The following is a 17,821-nucleotide window of genomic DNA, read 5'->3' as shown; positions in this document are numbered from 1 at the left end:
GTGTGCTGGATATGGATATTGGTATTGTGATGATACAACAAGTGCTACGCATGGACACCAAAACCTGGGATATTGTTAGAAACTGTGTATTTTTTCATGTTGTCCTATACAACAGGTGCTATGCATGAACACAATTACATGGAAATTGTTACAATTGTGTGTACATATTCTTGTTGTCAATACAATGAATGTTGCACAGGAACACAATTCCACGGATGTTGTTTAAACATATGTATGAATATTCATGTTGTTAATTTAATACAATGAATGCTACACATGGAAACAATTCCATGAATATTGTTACAACATATGTGTTCATATTCATGTTCTTAATACAATGTATGCTTCGCATGGACACAATTCCATGGATATTGTTATATGTATACATATTCATGTCGTCATTACAAGTGCTACTCTGTGTCTTAAAATTTGTGAAGTTTGAGCCAAACGTGTGTGATTTAGAGATAAATAAACACCTTGTCTGTTGTCTGATCTATATGTGCATAATTTGTATTGTCTTTAGACTGAAGAAATAATAAATATGTGATCCATCTTCAGATCCTCTTTTGCATTTCTTAAATCAGATCTGTAAATATTAGGCACAAGATTACATATCTTGTAAGTAATAAGCTTAGCGCCCAGGCAAGGCAAATGTGTCCAAGAATTATGCCTACATTTTTCATTATTTCTCTCAAAAATGAATAGAAGTGATCTTGTATTTTCTGTCACAAAGTGTTCTGACTCCTCTAAAACTCCTTCTTGAATTCAAATAATGAAAGTCAAATAATGCTGGAAGCTTCAGTACTAAAGTTAGTTTCACATGTTGTTCATTTTCCAGTGCAATAAATGTTCTTTGAAGATGTCACTGCCCTTCAAAGATCATTTTTAGCTCGACTATTCGTAAACAGAAGCAGACAACTCTATCAAGCATTTTGACTGAATTATGGCCCCTTTTCGACTTAGAATACGCTTACTGTAATGTTAAAGTTTGCGTACCACCCCAAATATTTTCAAAGTCCATTGACATATTGCTTTCATATTTTGCATACTTACCATCATGACCCCAGTCTGTAAAAAGGAGGAGGCAACTCTATCAAGCATTTTGACTGAATTATGGCCCCTTTTCGACTTAGAATACGCTTATTGTAATGTTAAAGTTTGCGTACCACCCCAAATATTTTCAAAGTCCATTGAGATATTGCTTTCATATTTTGCATACTTGTTAACCATCATGACCCCAGTCTGTAAAAGGAGGAGATAACTCTATCAAGCATTTTGACTGAATTATGGCCCCTTTTCGACTTAGAATATGCTTATTGTTATGTTAAAGTTTTGCGCATAGTTTATATTATACTATCAAGCACTGAGAATAGTCAAGCACGCTGTCCACTGACAGTTCTTGTTAGCTCCACTATTCGGAGAATAGGGGGGCTATACTACTCGCCCCTTGTCAGCGTGACCCTTCTTGGTTAAAGTTTTTCGGCAACCTTTGTTTTTCTGTCATATCTTTGTTACTATTGCTTATATCTTACTGTAACTTCACATAAACATTTTCCAGTATACAAACAATGTATGTGTATGGGCTGAGCCCATTATACCCAAGGTCAAGGTCACCAAGGTGTTATACTTGGGTTATTTTTAAGGTTAAAGTTTTTTGGCAACCTTTGTTTTTCTGTCATATCTTTGTTACTTTTGCTTATGTCATACTGTTAGTTCCCATAAACATTGTCCAGCATACAAACAAAGTATGTGTAGGAGCTGGGCCCATTATACCCAAGATCAAGGTCACCAAGGGGTTATACTTTGAATTATTTTCATGTTAAAAGTTTTCCGAAAGCTTCGTTTATAGACATATCTTTGGTACTTTAAAAGATAATGACTTGAAATTAAAAGTATTTGTTTATAATCATCTGCATGTGTGGCTACATACCCCATAACTCTAATTTTTTTTTTTGACAGAATTATGCCCCTTTCGTACTTTTTGCAATCTTCGCTTTCTGGATACTACTTAAATGCAATATAAGATAAAGACTTGAAACTTAAAATGTATCTTTGTCATCATCATCTGCATGTATGGTAACAATCCCCATCCCTCTGATTTGTATTTTTGACCGAATTATGCCCCTTTTATACTTAAATTTTTTACAAACTTCGTTTTCTGGACATAACTTTGGTACTATATAAGATAATGACTTGAAACTCAAAATGTATCTTTATCATCATCATCTGCATGTGTTGTAACAATCCTAATAACTCAAATTTGTGTATTTGATGGAATTATGCCCCTTGGTGTATCTTCCTTTTAAAGTAGATGTCTCTTATTCAGACATATATTCATTTTACTGTCAAATCCCCGAATAGTGGAGCGCGCTGTCTTACGTACAGCTCTTGTTGGATTAAGGTTGTCAAGGCTACTTCTTCTTTACTACTGATGAGTTTTGAATAACATTATGAATGATCAGCACCAAATCCACCTTTATTTTCGAGTGTGATAATACAAGCTTTTAAAATCTTTATAACCTATCCAAAAACAATTTTGATGGAATACTGATTCAAGTCTAGTTTTACTTCTCTATATATATAAACAAAGTGAGCAAGATATGAACATTGTTTATGTTAGTTGATAATTAGTTGATAGCTGTTGTCAAATCATAGGTGCAGATAATTGTGAAATACAGAACTTGAAAATTAGTGTCTTCTTATGTTTGTTCCTTTCTAATAGGCAACACTGATTGTTATCCACCGCCCCCCCCCCCACCCCCCACTAACTGAATGCATAGGGATATAGTTTTGCCATTGTCATTGTTTTCCATCTGTCTGTCCATCTGAAGCCATATCTAAGACATGGTTTGGAATATTTATATGAAGCTTGGTAGAATTGTTGACTATTACATGGAAATGCCATCCTGCAAGTTTCAGTCAGATTACTTGAGTAAAATAATATTTATGGCCCGCCCTCTGTGTTTGTATATATATAATTTTATATACAGTGTTTTAATTCCATTAAAAAGTCATATCTCAGATATAGTTTGAAGAATTTTAAACGTTTACGTACATCATGTCCCCTGAGTCAGTGTTCCCGGTACATGCCACTGTGCATGGCTGTTTGCTTGCAAAGCATGTACATGTTTCACTGCACATTTCATACCTGCAGACGAGGTCCTTCAATAGTTCTGGCGCAGCTGTTGCCTGATGCATCATTTTTGTATAAAGATTCAGAAAATATAGAAAAAGGGATTTTTACAGTGGCTGATTAGTCGGGAAAGTTATCTTTTGGAATCACTAAATAAGTCGAAAAACATAAAGAAAACCACTTTGTCAATTCTGTTAAAAGATACCTACCATAACAATTACTTTTCTTCAGTATTTTCAATAGTTTAAGAAGTATAAATATCATAAACATTCAAAACTTGCAAACCATTTACATCATAGGGGAGTAACTGGGCATTTTATAATAGACACATGTTATAACTAGTAGCAGATTTGTCTATTCTCAAACACTTAAAACTGTCTATAACTTAAAATGAATTTACTGTAAGAACTTAGAGAAAGGTACACTGTTTTTTAAATGATATGATTTTTTATGCCTCCGAAGGGAGGCATATTAGTTTTCAACTGTCCATCCGTTCGTCATGGTGCAACGTTAACTTTTTGCATGAAGGCAATGTTAACTTTTTGCATGAAGGCACTTCACTCGCGAACCACTGCATCCAGGACCTTCAAACTTCACATGCTACTAGTACTTATTGAGTACACGACCCCTATTGACTTTGGGGTCACCAGGTCAAAGGCCAAGGTCACCAGGCCAAAGGTCAAGGCGCTGCAGGGGCATTTGTCACCATTAGTGACAGCTCTTGTTTGTAAAATAATATGATCATTTTATGCTGCATTTACAGTCAATGTCACTAATGGGGCTCAAATGATAATTGTTATAAAATGAAATGATGTTCTAGAGATCTTGAATTGAATTGATGTTAACACATATTAACATGTGATTAGTCATCTCTGAAATTTTCACCAAACTCAAATTTGTAAAAGAAAAGAGGCACTACTCATCAGTAATTACTGTGAAATATACATACGTTACCAAATACTTATCGCAGTCAAACAACTATTTGATTTTAGATACAAAACGTCTTGTCAAAGTTCAGCTAACTAAATAATTGTCCAAATTCAGGCAGAATTAGCATGAATATCCAATGTAATCTCTATGAAAATGAATAGTGATTTTCAAACAAACGATTTATAATCTGTGACTTTTATCACAAGATAGTTGCAAAACATGTGTGAAGAAATAAAAATAACACTGCTGGCATTACGTGTTTAATGATTGCAGCACAATGTTTCATCTTACAATGAAAACTGTATTTGATATGCATGTATTCACTATAACAACTACATAGCATCAATGATTGAATATATATATATACATGGTAAGGTATGTATTCAGTGGTCCAATTGTAATATACCAACACTGTATCATCAGCAAATAAATAGGTAAAGTAAGTTTTGTATGATATTTGACATTTGCAGTATATATTGCACAGAGTAAATAATATGTACCACATTTTGTACTTAACCTGTGATTATAATACAACCTTGAGAAATTGCAAATCATTTACATACTTGGTTCGATTGGTGTAAGAGTTAATTGTACTATTTTCCCTTTTATTTTATAATATTCAACTTGGATCTTAAGAAAGTAAGTGGTTAATTATGTACTTTCATAAAAAGCCCATTTAGGTTTTATAATACATAACTGAGCTGAAAATTTAATATGTTCTAATTTAGTAACGTATGTTACAAAACTATGTATCTTGGCAAAAGTATGCACTTTTACATAAATTCCCAAAAGCAGTATTCAAATTTCATTTACTTAGCTTTAAAACAAAACAATCATTGTGTAAATACACATTTTAATGTCAATTATAAAATGCTATGATGTAACGTATGTACTAGTAAATGATCAGCTTGACAAATGATGATACACATGTTGTTAGACATGGTAGATATATTGTTGCTTAGTTGCATATCTGTTCTTTTGTATTATTCATTACTCGGCCCTGGAAGTCCTGAACAGACGCTTTGGTTTTCAGTTAAAGTGACATTATTTCACAAATGACTTGACTGTTGTTTATCAAAATAAGATCCTGATAAAGCTATTTGTCTGCATTACTTGAGAAAAAAAGTTTGCTTCACACTAATATTTGCTTCCACTTCTTTGTCACACTCATTACCTATATCACTTACATCTATGCATATTTTTGTATCTAAGTGGCCTTTCTCACATTATTCTAAATTGTCACTGAAAATTTACTTTCAACCAAATGCCTTTCAGTTTAACACCAATTGCATCAGTTACTGAAACTCTTCTGAACAGCTGTCTCATAAGTGTTTTATAAATATTGACTAGCATTTATCATTTCGATTTTTTTATTATGTATTAAGATATAATTTTTTTTCTTTGAGTATGTTATGATATTAAAAACCATAAAATGTTTTTTATGTAGAGAGCTGCAGTCATTTACATTCTCCTTATTTCTAAATATGGGCACAAGTGTGTTAGTATGGCATGAATGACAATTTACAAATAAATATCCTGTAAATAATTTCTATAAAAATGCAATCTGTTTGCAATTACGAAAAAACTCATGTTTGTTTTACTTCTTTATGAATTTCAAAGCTTGTTAACTTTGAATATTTATTTTATCAAAATTATATGATTTGAAAGGGATTAATGATAAAAGTTAATGAATATAAAATCAAAATATACCTCTGCAATGCTGTAAAATAATATTTGAATTACAAAAGCAAGTAACGTAAGTATCGATACAAACGTTACCGTGGAATCATGCTGAAATAAAAAGGATAACCACGTACTTTCTGTGTATTTAAAGATATCTCAAATATTTTCACAAAGTATGCAGATATACATTAGAAGCTTTTGCCAACAATTAATGACTAAATGCAGAGTATATCCGTAACATTTGAAATAAAATTGGTCGCCAGATATTCATAAGCAAACAATGGTAAACACAAGCAATTCAGTAACAAAATTGTAGGCACTGGAAAACGGCAGTACATACGTTACCAGTTATAACGTATGCATCCTAACATTTTCTCACTTTGTATTCATTCTCCAAAATTCAAAAGCAAGGAAAGCAAATTTACTTACATGCAACTAAACTATCAACATTATAATACATTTTCTTCAATGATCCGAACAACTACACGATCACTCAGAGAACTTAAGTTCGCTAATTTATTTTCGATTTGTGGTCGTGGCGATGTTTATCAGCAAGCGGATTTAGCGGTGAACTGGGCCGTTTCGTCATGAAAGCACTTTCATTGTCACATGTTTGTAAACCGAGTAGGCGTGAGATAGCTGTAAGGTATACAAAAATGGTTTGGGAGTAGAAATGTTCACTTTTTATTGTGAGAGACAGCTCTGCCGTGAAGGAGATAGTCATGTCGCCAATGAGATAGCTCTGTATTACATTAACAGTTTTGAACAGTGTTGAACGTAACAGGATAGTAGTTATGTCCAGTTACGAGATACAATTCAATAATCACATTTTTATATTTATACAGCATTTGTATAATACATCTTGCTTGATATTTTGTTATATTTGTTTTGCTTGTTTTGGATTTAGTGCCGTTTTAACCAGTACTTCTGGATTCATCACCAGTACTACCTTGTTCTCCGCAGGTAACATATGAATTATCGTGTCATACACGGAAGACTAATTAATTCAGACAAACTGTCAAATAGTCAATGAGAACATACGCCTCACCCAGGGTCAGACTCAAAGCCCACGATCAATAGATCTGCACTCTCACTATTTGAGCTAAGCGGGCGGGCTATATTTTCTTAGAATCTACATGTGCTACTTTTTTCTCTAAAATAAATTAATTCAGTTCTAAAGAGAAAATGTACTACGTGAAATTAGCTTTTGAAAAGCAATAGAACAGTTTACAGGGTTACCCGTATTTTTTAAGACGCCAACTTAATTGGCAGCGGCTCTGAAACTCGTTCACATTACGTATTACACTTGTAAAATCAAATCTGAATATAATGATACCACTTTTCGTGGAGGACACAGTCATTTTGTTTGTACGTAAATACAATGTACTTTGTACAATTAACAGAAACGCTGTGACTTCGTCAGTGTACGAGCACGATTAAAAGCACTTGTGAATCCAAAATCTGAAGTTTTAAACAGTCGCTAAATAAAATTTATAGGACAACTTTTCGCAGAAGCTTATCATGGTGTATTTAGTGTGTTACCAACGTACGCATAAGCAACCTCAATTACACATACAATAACAGACAAAATGAGTAAAGTGATAGATCTTCTAAATGTTAGAACTTCCTGTATAATTGGAATTCTAGTATTGCCATTTTCATTTCCACCAATCTGTTTTTATTTGAACCAAATCAGACGAATCAAGGCAAATTACTACATGTATGTTCAATGGAACAGTGGCTGTATATTATTTCAAAAGAGGAACCCAACGTAAATATTGTAAACGTCTCAATATATCATACAAGCTCTCTTATTAAAATAAGAGTTATCTCCTAGACGACATGACTATCTCCTTCACGACAGAGCTGTCTCACACAATAAAAAGTGAATATTTATACTCCCAAACCATTTTCGGTACAGTTTCTATTTCCAAATACATTGTATACATTACAGCTATCACGCCTACTCGGTTTGCTTCTATGCAAACATGTGGCAATGAAAGTGCTTTCATGACGAAACGGCCTAGTTCACCGCTAAATCAGCTTGCTGGTAAACATCGCAACGACTACAAATCGAGAATAAATCAGCGAATTTTAAGTTCTCTGTAAAGTTAAATCAAATCTACATCGCCTACTATTCCCCGATTTTTGATATTCAATACAATTCTTGTAATAAAAATACAAAAAATATGAAGACACTCACCTTTGTTGTCGTTCTTTTACAGCGACATGTACGCGTACAAGCTCGGAAGTTGCGACAGAACGATTTACCGTATACGCTGTTATTAACCAGACGTGGAAGAGGACTGGCTAACATTAAGAATTTAATTTTATTATAAATGTAGATCTAATTGACTACCAAGTGATGCTCTAGATTTCTATAAAATAATGGCAAGGTAGACTACAAAGTGGTACCATATTTTGCACAGAGGTAGTTTGGACCAATACAAGACTTGAGTGTAAAGGCCAAGGTCACAGTTTTTGAAATTATATTTTTTTGAACACTCAAAATGACCGCAATAAAATACATGTTAGATTCTCTATTTTAATAAAAGTTAGTTTTCATTTTATTCTTGATACATACTCGTGTATCAGCTGATTCATACCTACTCCTAGAGTCAAGAGATGCATCTGCGTATTGTGATGTCAGTTTTAAATCAGAAAGTCTGTATATCTTGCCGTAGATGCCTTCTTTTTTAAACAATAAACATGCGTGTCTAACTACGTGTATATAGATGAAATCCGTAAAATATGACAAATCTAGACACACCGGACATAAGAGCTAGTTTGGACCAATACAAGACTCATCCCTCTAACAAGACAAGCACGCGATTATCGTCTGCTGTCTTACAGGTTAAGATCTGCATCCACTGGCTTATAAATACTTCTTTTCTCTCAGGTCTATAGTCCTATGGAATAATCTTTCACCTGACATTCCCTTCTACGAGGGTCCTGCAAAAGGTTCTGTCATTGGGTTCGGGTTCCTTAAGTGCTATGTTTTATCAAAATTATTTCTATTACAAACCTTCGAAGTATTCCCCCTTTACCGAAGCACATTTTTGTAACATTTTGGAATCTGTTGGAGATACTGATAAATGGCGCTGCCAAGAGAACTTCAGGACTTGTATGCATTTTCGTAAGCCTTGGGAATACAAAAAAGTCACAGGGACTCGGGTCAGGTGGATAAGGTGGATGGTTTACAACTTCCACCTTTTCAGAAGCCAACAAGGAGCTGCGTTACATAAACGCTGGATGCCCCCGGTGGCATCCTTGTCGATACAAAGCAACCTAAGTCCAAAACGAGGTCAAGTTCAAGGTCAAGGTCAAACTGAGGTCAGGTGATGTCTGAAGATAAGGAATGGTCACAGGTTACATCTGCATTAGAATCAAGTCATTCTAGTTGGGGGTATTGATGCTAGACGAAACGGTCCTATTTGGTTAACCTCGTACGGACGGACGAACGGACAGGACAATCACTATATGCCTCCCGCATTATAAAACTCTTTCACATTCTTCAATACAGAGCTTGTAGAATCGTCCAGTGACTGTATGACCAGATGGACAAGGCACTTGAACGACTGGCCCACTAGAATTGAAGAAAATTGCGTACATCTTTCTAAAACTTATGGTACTCTTGGCAATACAAGGGCGGTTTTGAATTTTTCGCTTCCATTGCTTATTATCAGCCCTTCTCTGTGGCTCAAACATGTGCACCCAGGTTTCGTCGCACGTTAGCAAGTTAGAAATAACCCGACTATCACATCCTTTATATGTTTTCAAAAATCCTGGGTACTTTAAGGCGTTGTTTCTTTTGCTCCTCAGAGAGCAAATGAGGTACCCATCTAGCGCAAACCTTCCTCAGGTCCAAACGCCTTTTTAAGAATTGTTTGCACACTGCCTTCTATTATGCCAGTACAACTAGCTATATCTTTCACAGCAGCGATGTTTGCCTTGGTAACAGAGGTTTTAGGCCTACCAGAATGGGTATCATCTTCGACATATAATCTCCCAGCTTTAAAAGCTTTTACCCACCTAAAGACAGTGCACATTGAAATGGCCCGAGGTCCATATATACCACACAATACCACCGTTTCGACGTTTTGTTTAATATAAAATTCAGCATATTCCACATAGAATGCGTATTTTACTTTTTTGATATTTCTGTAACTTTTTTTCTCTGCAAACCGTCAAAAACGACCATTGACGTCCATTTTAGATGAACCGCGATTTCACGTCCGTCACACAGTTTCCGTAAATCGTTCTGTTCATTCTAGAAGAATCGATTTGCTTGTTGCTCATCATATTTTCAATTAAAAATGTCTTTAAAATGGTGTATAATTTGTGGAGATCATTTTAACGTTAAGTAGATACTTACGTTATTTAAAGTGAAGTCAGAGCGACAAATATGACGTTTTATTTTATGCTAACTAATGAAATACTGTATTCTATCAGTTAAATATTTTCATATCTCATCGCTCACACTGTGAAAATATGAAATCTATATTTTCACACTGTGAGAGATATGAGCTCCGCCCCCTCATACATTGTGTATGAATTTTAAATTATTTGCTTAAAACAGGAAGAAAATTATAGTCGCGCTTTGTTATTTATAATATATTTCTCGATTCAAATTATTTTACTTAAAGAGAATTACATACCGTTATGCAGCAAAATATAAAACAAAATGGAACTTTATGTTGCATGCGTCTTTATAACGTCACATCACGTCTGACGTCATGTCTGTTTACGCGCGTCTGTTTCCCGCGCTGAGATTAAAACAGTTGCAAAATGCATTTCTCAACGTAATTGAGTATAAAATAAAAAGAAAATTTGTTTGTTTTTCGTGAATATGGAATATCTCACCTCGAAGTGAAAAATTTTTCACATTTTCACTCGCGCTACGCGCTCGTGAAAATATTTGAAATTTTCTCACTTCTCAGTGAGATATATTCCATATTCACTCAAAACAAACAAATATCCTCTATGAATTTTGAATAAAGATTTTGCTTTAATCTTGTCGACGTAAAACCCAAACGAGAGAATTTGAGAAAAAAACTAGCATGATGATGAAAACTTTATTTTCTGTCGATTCAAGGAATAAAGTTATGGGGTCACCGAATTCATTTTCGCGCAAAATTACATTACACTATCCCTACCCCCAACAATTGTGTATTTTTCCAAGTATCTCCCCGTTTTTTTCGATAAATCTACTGTTTATAATAATAATAATAACTTTATTTAAAGAAGGTAACACATAAAGATATATAACAGTGTTAGAATATATCAAATATCTTAAGTTCTGTAATGTTAATAAAAACAGTTCAACACACAAAAATAGATTAAAACTGATTATCTAATTATAATATAAGACCGCATTAGAATGATGAACATTTAAATACAGCATTCACTCCTGACAAACACTCCATTTAATTAGAAAAATATATGTATACAATCATAAAAAGAAAAATCACTCAGATATCCATTCACCCATTAAACGAAAATAAATCAATAGCAATTGCAGAGGAAAAAAAGTTGTAGCTTATCCAGATCCTAATAAGTATTTTTTGTATTTGCTTTTGAAAGAAGTAAGTGAATCCGCACAACGAATATTTTGTGGAATGATATTCCATACTTTAGCACTATTATAGCCAAATGATCTTTTCATATAATTCGAGCGACATTTAGGTATTAAAATATCATTATGTACAACTGATCTAAGGCCATAAATTTCATTGCTGGAAAATGTTAAAATATCAGATATGTAAGATGACCCCAGATTTTTTGTAGTTTTAAATATCATTTCTCCAGTGTGGTATTTGCATCGATCAGAAAAATTCATCCATCCGAGTTCAATTAATTCAAAATACCCTTAAAATACCCTTAAAAACTATGCTATCTTCGGCGAAATTATTTCAATGTAGAACTCAGATTTTAATGTTTAGATTATATTCAATTAAAAAAAAAAAAACACGACAAAATCGACACCGCATTAAATACCGTTTCTCTGAATTACATTACTGTACCCCTATCCCAAATTGCGTGTGACAATACTCACGTTTATCAAAATAAGTATATGTACTGTCGTCGGCATATCAACGGCATTCACTAGACTCGGCTGAACGGGGGTTCAAAATGTATCAGCTATCATATTTTATCGAAGATACATAAATAGGTTGTTTGCTATCTTTATAGACTATAGCAATTAATGCGAGTCGTGTTAGAATAATACGGGAAAACTGAAGGTTCTTCCGTCTATAGATAATGTGTACGTGTAGGGTAAAATGGGGTAACTGGGACAATGGGGAAACTGGGACACTTTACACTTTTCAGTAAATTGGGGTAAATATTGGTTACGTTCCCTAAATAAGATCATATGTTGAAAAAGAACATTCAGTGTTAAAGCCTATTATGACAAAACTTTTCTGCCGATGGATTGGAAAATATTTTAAGAATCGATTTTCTTAGACATATGTTGAGAGTATTACTAATTAAATAAAAATAAGAAAACATAAAATTACAGGCTGTAAATAATTATGCCTATTTTTTTCAGATGGTGCATTAAAATATTCTCGTTATGTTCCTGTCTAGTGAAACGCACAGTAGAAATAGTCGTCTGACTTTCTAGATATATTTGCTTATATGTGGTCGGTATATCAATAAGATCTTAAAGATATTTAATTTCGGTACCGTAACGGCTTGATCATAAATGTGACGTCAATTTTGACGCAAGAAGCTGGTTCTCGTATACACAAAATATCGCATTTAACTTGTTTGAAATATTGAAGCGTATTATGTATCATTGCAAATCAAGGACATGGCATTATTTTTTTTAAAATTCTATAAAAAAAGTATAATGATTTTGTTTTATTGACTTTCATTTTGAATAATAAAGTGGCCTGTCATGAACCGTTGCGTTGACGTCAGACAACGACGTTATAAAACAGGTGCTTGTTTGTGAAATATGGCATGTCCAAAATATTTATATTAGTATGTGTTGATACCTTCAGTTATGGGAAGAGTTGCAAAACTGTAGGTATCACATTACTATTTCATACAATGGGATTTGTTTTTGAGAAATTACAACATACTTTATTTTTGAACGTTCCTTTTCAAAAGTGTCCCACTTACCCTAATGTATTGGGGCAAGTTGGACACTGTAGTAAGGACCAAGTTCTCCATGATTTTATTTTTGAACGAACTGGATGCTGGAAGAAAATGGGGATATGCTCCAATGGACAGTACATAAAATGTTGTACATAACTGGACATAACCACTACAAATTGTCAACTTTTAATCTTTTTCCACAAATGAAATGAAAATAGGAAAGAAAGTCTAGTAATGACGAAACTCTGATATTTTGTAAGTATACAACTAGTTCACAGGCGTGGTCATAATATATATTAGCTTAACTCTGGTGCAACTACTGAATTTTCTACCCGATACCAAGTTTACATGATCTAAGTCACTGTTTAGTCACATACGTTTATTTAAAGGGAGATCGTTCCGTGAACCCCTCCCACTCATTCCGCGTAAAATCTGGTGAATTTAGAATTTTTGATAGTCTAATAGGCTAATACTGATATTTCTTTTATGTTTAAAAAGAAACTGTCGGCAAATCTTATATTAATAAGTAGTATTTATACTAGGTGAAGCGCAGGAACCAACTGACAGTCAAGCCAACATAGTAGTTCTTTTAGTTAATTACTCCTTTAAAAGATGACATTGTGTCAAATCTTCAGGCTAAAGCAAACACCAAATATTGGCCAGACAACACATTTTAGGTACAGTTGCCAACAGTTTCCGAGAGCGTATGCCCATGTGTCCGTCTAGATCTCCTTAACCCTGCCTTCATTCCCCTCACATTTCATCTCCTCCTCCCCGAGTCTTCCTGTATGCAAAAAGCTAGTTAATGTCCTTATTTCTTTGTGAAAAAAGACACACATTTTAATTGTCCCGTTAATATTTGATAAAATCTATGTTTTAAGACTGTTTAAAATTTTGATCAGTTTCAAGTGTAAAAATCACATACATGTATATGAGTACATAATGGATTATGTAAAGTTTATGTTTAATGCATACATAGTTATTTACACTTATAACATTTTTCTATTTTAAACGATTTATATAATAAGCATATATTGAAACAAATAATGACATAATTTAGGCAAAACTTGGACATATTGATTTCTTTATGCATCCTTGTTTTACAAAACAGTCATAAATTGTAATTAATACGGAGCTATATTTTCAGTTTAGAATTCGTTTTTGATCTGTGGACATGAATGGTTTCATTTGTCATAAATGCGACTGTAATATACATAAATTCTAATAAAACTAAAATGTCCCAAGTTACCCCAACTGGGTGGGGTAACTTGGGACACTTGACCAATGTTTAATTAATTTATAGTTAATCACAGGTTATCAGGCATTTGTAAAAGTTTATATTCGTCATATATTATATAGGTTGCGCATATTGAAATATCAATAAATCAAGTATATATTTTGTCTTTCTAAAATATTACTCAACAGTGTTTCTTTAAGTGTCCCAGTTACCCCATTTTACCCTATATATATCAAAGTTAACCTATATACCGTTCGACTGGGAATATGTTCTATACCTTCACCGTTTTTTTTCTGTTGTTGTTGTTTCTACTCATAATTCCCGGAATTGCTGCCGCGTTGTTCGCAGTGAATAATTTTCAGGACGACATTCGATAAAATAAAGCTGCTTATGAACAATCATAAGCAGACCTACCGGCACCGCATTACCGTTATAGATAAGTGAAAAAGAAAACAAATTATTCTTATTCTATCGTATTCTAACGAGTTTAAAATTCGCGGTATTAATGGAATCGGTGTCATTCGGGTTTCTTCGTTGTTGATTCAAGCATCCCGCTTATTGTTTCCAATATTGAACAATATTGTAATGCAGTACTGTTTGAATGACAAAACCTCGCCAGGTTATTTTTTTTAATGTAGAATTTATATACGTTTTTATCACCGTTTTTAGGCACAGTTCCCCATGGTCCAATGGTTATTGTACATGCTTCACATGCGCGAGGTCAGGAATTCGAACCCAGCTGGCGGCTTTGTTTCATTTTTCGATTCCATTTCATTTTTTGTTTGTTTTGCTTTTGGTCCTGTTTTACTTTTTTTATTTACATTTATCACAAATCTTGCAAATATTTGAGCAGAAATAATTAATGTGCATAGTTTACCAATGTTCTGCCTGTAAATTTTGAACAAAAGTTTTCCGGGGGTTCAAATTCAAAGGCATGGGAAAGCATATGTTGCTTTTCTCCATTCCCTTCCATGTAGTCTTTCACGTACATAGCAACTACTTTCTCAAAAAATCAATTAATTTATAGAACTAAAGTTACACTTGGAAAAACATGTTGGCTATTAACTTGAGAGGCCCAAACTTAGATCCGTATAGAGCTCAGAAATTACCTTTAATCACATTCAAAAAGGCCCTAGACTGTTAGGAGTTTGCTAACTAAATTGGATTTCTTAAATATCGACCAACAGTGTTTGTGTTCTAGATAAAATTCTGGTCAAGAATTTCTTAGAATGAATTTGAAATAAGATTTTTTACATGTAAATGGTCGTTTGTTGTTCTCCCATACAAGAGGTTTACCATAGCTAATTAGTGAGACAAAAATTGTTCTTAAAGAGTGTCATTTGACAATAATGACATTTAAAAGAATTGCAATAGTCTGTGTTTAGGATAATATGTTTATGTAAGTTCCGGTATCTATACTACAAAGGTTTATTAGAAGAACATGAAATATCTACATTAAAAATTTAAATCACTATTTTCACTACATTCACCCGAAAAGAGAAAATTTCCTATTTAACTAGTTTCTATTATCATAATTAGATCTATTTGTGTAAGAGCCTATTTACTGTATAAAATCAAATACCTGGATTGTTGTACTTTCTTGCTTATTGCATAATTTAGGGATAAAAATACGTTATTTCACGAAGAATACACGATGTTACGCTCAAGATGATAAAATAAAACGGAAATATTCGCTGTTTTACCTCCATGAAACGCCATGACGTCATTTCTGTTTACGGACGTTAATTTCCCGCGCTAACGCCAGGGCCATTATCGATAATGGCCCCGGGGCTTATTATGATAACATGTTAATGGCTGATGCAGATATACATCCAAATAAGACTTCCTGGGTCACTTTAGTTTGAGACTTACTGTCTCCAATGGGTTTCCATGATGTATGGCTTGCTCAGGGAGTTAGTAATTTTGATGTTTTCCTACATATTTTCAAGCAACGCCTCCATGACAATATTAGTCTTCAGTTATGGCACGATCGTTTAGAAAATTCAACTCGAGCAATTTTCTTCAGGGAGATTATTGATTTTGATTTTCAATTTTTTCCAAAATGTTTAAACGTACAGAAATTTAGGATAGCGTTCAGCAGGTTAGTTGTTTCCTCTGAATATTTTATTGTTAATATGAAATAAATAAGGAATTGAATTGGTAGGGTGTAACCTATATGTTCACATGTGCCTATGGCCTATTGAATCTGAAATAAAATTTTCTTCTTCTATATTTGTATGATTTATCTTGATTTTCAACGTATGCTGCCGGAACTGAAATCAGTTATATTTATTCACCGTCATAACCGCGCAGGGCTGTAGCTTGGTGGTAGGCACGCCATGGTTTGAAGATCGAACCCGACTGAAAACATGTTTAATGTTATTGTTTTTTTAAATTTCACCAGTTTTTTTTTTCTTATGAATTTAACATGAATTTTGCAAATATTGTCACAATAATCTTGTTTCGAAAACGATTTTGTTTTGGTGTCCGATTTCAATATGGATCAGCATCCACAAATTATTAGAAATCACTGACCAGTGTTTTAGATCTACATTTAGGAAAAAAAATGTTGCTGTACAAACGAGAACTTATATTCCACCTCTACTCTAAAGAGATGATAAGTATAAACTTTTTAAAAAAAAACCTAGATCTAGACTGTTAGCAGTTTGGAAAATTAAACATAGGGTTTCGAGAATTTCTGTGTGTAGTGTTTTTCTCTGTGTAAATCTCTGCATGATTAATAACTTTTTAAAAAGTTCTTGTTTTCAATTTCTTTTCAGAAAGAATTTTGATTTTCTTCACAGGAGAATCTAGCTCTAGTTAGCAAAGTTGGTCAGGCGTTATTTCTATTGTTTGATGGTCGCATCTGATAACTCTCTAAAGCTGAAATTGTATTGTCCTTGCACTTTATGTCTAAAAAAAGTGTTTGTTTGTCTTGGGTTGAACGCCGTTTTTTTTCAACCGTATTTCAGTTATGTATCGGCGGACAGTTAACCTAACCTAAGAATAAACCAGTGTTCATGGATTCTGTGACAGTACAAATTGTTCTCTGAAAGTAACTGTCAACTTCCTCACATGAATAAGAGGCGGAGGACGAATGATTTCAGATGCAATGTCTTTCATCAAATCGTCACGGAGAACATACGTCCCGCCCGAGGATCGAACACTCCGTAGATCTGCGCTATCCCAGTACAAGTACAAAACAAGAATGTGTGCATTATACAGGTTATATAACAGCAAACTTACACAAAAATACGTCATCTTGAATATTGCGCAAGTTTTTGGTCCAAGTTTCAGCTACATTTTATCTGTATTAAACTTAAAAGGCACTAAATACTATTACATTTAGAATTTTCACGACTTTACACGAGATCGATGATGGATCTGTCATGTTCACCAGATTAATCAACGATAGCCTGCAACATATTTTCTAGTTTTTATTATGTTCTTTTGGATTACTTTTAGATTTCAACAATATTTCGGCTATTTTCACAGAAAGACGGTTTACCGAAACATCATACATGGGAAAGACCAGTAGTCAAGGCATTATAGCCTAAATAGATGGGTAACCTCAAACAAATTCCTTCACAAGAAATATTTTAATTTTCATACACTATAATATCTGCACTAACAATTTACAAAAGTCCTCAGAAATATTTGTGTCCAATCATGAAAAAATATATGTCTTTTATACCCTACTATTTTTCTGCAAGTCCCTCGATTTTTTTCTTCAC

Source organism: Mercenaria mercenaria, chromosome 17 (genome assembly GCF_021730395.1).
Source record: "Mercenaria mercenaria strain notata chromosome 17, MADL_Memer_1, whole genome shotgun sequence".
Classification (NCBI taxonomy): Eukaryota; Metazoa; Mollusca; class Bivalvia; order Venerida; family Veneridae; genus Mercenaria; species Mercenaria mercenaria.
This window is presented reverse-complemented; position numbering follows the sequence as displayed.